Source organism: Rhinolophus hipposideros, assembly GCF_964194185.1.
Source record: "Rhinolophus hipposideros genome assembly, chromosome: 1".
NCBI classification, from domain to species: domain Eukaryota; kingdom Metazoa; phylum Chordata; class Mammalia; order Chiroptera; family Rhinolophidae; genus Rhinolophus; species Rhinolophus hipposideros.
The window spans coordinates 100,041,632-100,045,091 of record NC_138047.1 but is presented as its reverse complement, the minus strand read 5'-3'; the positions used below and the strand labels follow the sequence as shown (position 1 = coordinate 100,045,091).

The following is a 3,460-nucleotide window of genomic DNA, read 5'->3' as shown; positions in this document are numbered from 1 at the left end:
CTGGAAAAAATGTAAAGCATTTCAGTTTTACTTCAATTTCAAAGAAACTATCAACCTTGTAAAAGAAAACTCAGTAGCTGTACTTTTGGGACCTCTAAACAGAGTGGATAAGTGCATTTGTTATCCTGAAAGTACAAGAGTTTTGTTTTTGGTTTTACCTCCTGCCTCCTTACTGAACCGCAAACGTTAGCTAGGTACCTGAGAGGTCCACTCATCCCTCTGGACAAAACACCGTTACTGTATATGTGGATTTCATCCTATACATCAGAAAGGACATTTCACCTACTGAGCAAGGCAGGCTTTTAACTCATCCTTCACCTACCATGATCAGAGCCACTTTGAGATAAGAAATTAACCTTTGTCGAATGCCTACTATGTTCTAGGCACACTCACATGCAGTATCTCATTTAAATTTCATAACAAGTAGGCAAAGTTGGTATACTTGTCCTCATAATAAACGATACAAGTGAGTCTGGAGTGTTAAGTACAAACATGCCTGAGGTTATGCAGTCACCGGGCTGGAAGTGGAATAGAGCCCAGGCCTTGCCCTTTCCCATAGGTCTACTAGCTCTGACGGGATCTTCAGAATCACAAAAACGTGCGAGTCCAAAGGGTAGCTAGTTCAATCCCAAGTCTTCAGACATGAGTCCTTATGTCCTATTGACCTGCTTGCTATCCATTAGCTCATTTGATACTGAACTGATAATGATTAGTTCATTGGACTCCCTCATTCCTAAGCTTTCTCCAACCACAGGTCTATGATCTTCCCATCAGTGAAGAGAACAATGAACTGTGTACCAGTATTAAAGTAACTCGTTGCATTTGGCAAACGGCACAGCATCCAGACTTCAGTAGCATTTTGTCGATCCCCCCTTGCACCCTCAACCACCTGACTCATCTGCCATTGATAAGCCAGAGATTGAACCTATTATACCATATTTCAACAGCTATCACATTCTCACCCAGCTCCCCAGGCATAGTCCCAGTTCCACTAAAGGACATGGTTCTACTTTTATAAATAGATATGAACCAAACTGAAACTATAAGCTAGCTTGAAATTTACTCATTAAAAATAGTAAATCACTTAAAAAGCCAAAACAAAGAGGTGATTAACAGGATTATATTAAAAGTAAATCATGGCCTGATATGTGACAAACACTTTTCCAAAACACTATTTTCATTCATATCAGAAATCCTAACTGATTTTTGAAAATATTTACATTGGTTAACTATTAGACTAGTGGCCTCATGGACCTCAAGTTATTTTAATAACTCATTATTTGCCATACTGTAAAGACATCTTTTTTTCAAGTTTTCTAGAGAGTATACTCTAAATTCAGATACACAGACTCCTGGGGTGCACAAAACTATACACATGCATGGGAAGAAAATCTCAATTAGTTTAAAAACAGGACTGTTAGTACTAATATACAGATTGACACGTGTAATTCACAAATACATATTTAAATCTAGTTGGTGTGCAAAGTTTGGGCACTCCTGATCTATAAAATACTAAGAATGGAAGAACACAGCCATCTTATGAAGTGCTAACCAGAGACAGAACAATAGAATGGACCTTTCTAGACAACTCCCAGTCTCCCCCTTTTTCAAAAGATAGGGAAACTAAGGTATAGGGAAATAGAAAAACAAACTTCTCTTTTTTCAGAGTGATCCAACCCGGTGTATGTGGATTGGTATAAGAATCTGGATCTCTAGTACCAACTGGAGAACTTTTCAATTCCATTTTCTATACCATCAAATCATTTAACATTTATCCAGTACCCGCTAGAAAGCACTTTGGAATACAAAGGAAGACACAGTCCATGCTTTCAAAGGATTTGCAATCCAGAGAAATTTTTAACGTATTCCTTTATATTTGATAATCAAAATTTTACTGAACTAGGTTTAATATCAGGAATTTGTGGTATACACATGTGTACAAGTGAGAGATTAATAAATGTTCAACTTTTCTTGATATACTTTTTAAACAATGTTTCCTTTTCTCTTTTATGTTTTAAAAATAGGAACTGTTTGCAAAATTAGAAAACCAATCACTGCAAAATATGTCTCTGTTACTGCTCCTACTCACCAATTTCTTGTGTATTCTTCACATTGACGTATATTCATTATTTGTGTCAGCTGTTCTCCTTTCTCCCTTTGCAATTCTGTATACTGTCTTGTATCTTGCTTTTAAAAATGTTTTGGAGATTGCTTCGTAGCTGTACAATGAATACCTGATTCTTTTAACAGCTACATAGAATTTCACTCTGTGGATATAGTATCTTACTTCGCCAGTCTTCAACTGATAGACTTTTGGGCTATTCCAATCTTTTGCTTAAAATGTCAACATCTTGACTCTTGTACATGTCTCTTTAAGTATGTATGCAAGTATATATCTACAGAGCTGATAGCTAGGAATAGAGTAGTTGGGTCAAAGGGTGGTTTTCAAATTTTGGTAGATATCACCAAAATGTCTTTCAGAGATTGTGCACCATTTTATACTCTAACAATGTATGAAAATGTCTTTCTTCCTTCACACTCTTACCAATATGTAATAAAACTTAAGGATTTTGGAAAAAGTGATACTTTAAACAAGGGTATGCCATTGTTTAATTTGCATTTGTCTTACGAGGAAGCTTAAGCTTATTTTGGTATCTCAGAAGCCACTGTATTTCCTTTTCTGTGTTCTTTGCCAGTTGGTCTTTTTCTTATTGATACGCAGTTAGGTTTAGTCCTTTGTTCTGTGGATCTTACGATCCCATTCCCCTTCCTACTTCATTAGTTGTTTGTATTTGTTTGTGGTGATTTTGTCATGAACCCACTCTCATTTTACATCATCAAATTTTTGAGTCTTTTATTTCATGGCTTTTCTGCTTTACATCATGATTAGAAGCTGAAGCAGCAGCATTTCCACCTCCTGATAAAGTGGCTTTATATTTCCATATCCAGAATTCTATCAAAAGCTCAGGAATAGTGTATACAGTGGTACTCTTGAGAGTAAAGAATTAGGGAAAGGAATGGAAACCCCTGGATTCCAATTCTGATACTATTAATAATTAGACTTATTGACCTTGGGCAAGTAACCTTAGCCTCCTTCAGCCGTATTTTCTTCCTAAGGAAAAAAAAAATGACATCTTCCCTGCTTACCTTATACATTTCTGATGATCTAATGAGAGTCCATTCACATCCTTTAAAACCCATACAGAGCTATAGACAAATACAAAGGTTTAGTTTAACACTACATTTTGGTAAAACGGAAGAAACCAAACTGGAAGAGAGGTACTTAGCCTAAGTAAGGTCTCTTCTATCTCTATGAAACTTGGAATCTAGATGGTATGTGAGGGCTCAAGGGTAGGGGGTGCCTGATTTTCTAGACATCTAAGCCTATTTTTAATATTTCAGTGACTTCATCCACCCTAAAATAAAGCCTTTCTATACCATATGAATGTAAGTTTACCGA

At 36.4% G+C, this 3,460-nt stretch overlaps 1 protein-coding gene across 2 annotated transcripts in view; it reads right to left on the bottom strand.

The window, feature by feature from the left end:
* Nucleotides 1-3,460, bottom strand: part of LCORL (ligand dependent nuclear receptor corepressor like) — a 120,063-nt gene that overhangs the window by 2,836 nt on the left and 113,767 nt on the right. The gene's annotated exons all lie outside the window — the stretch shown is intronic.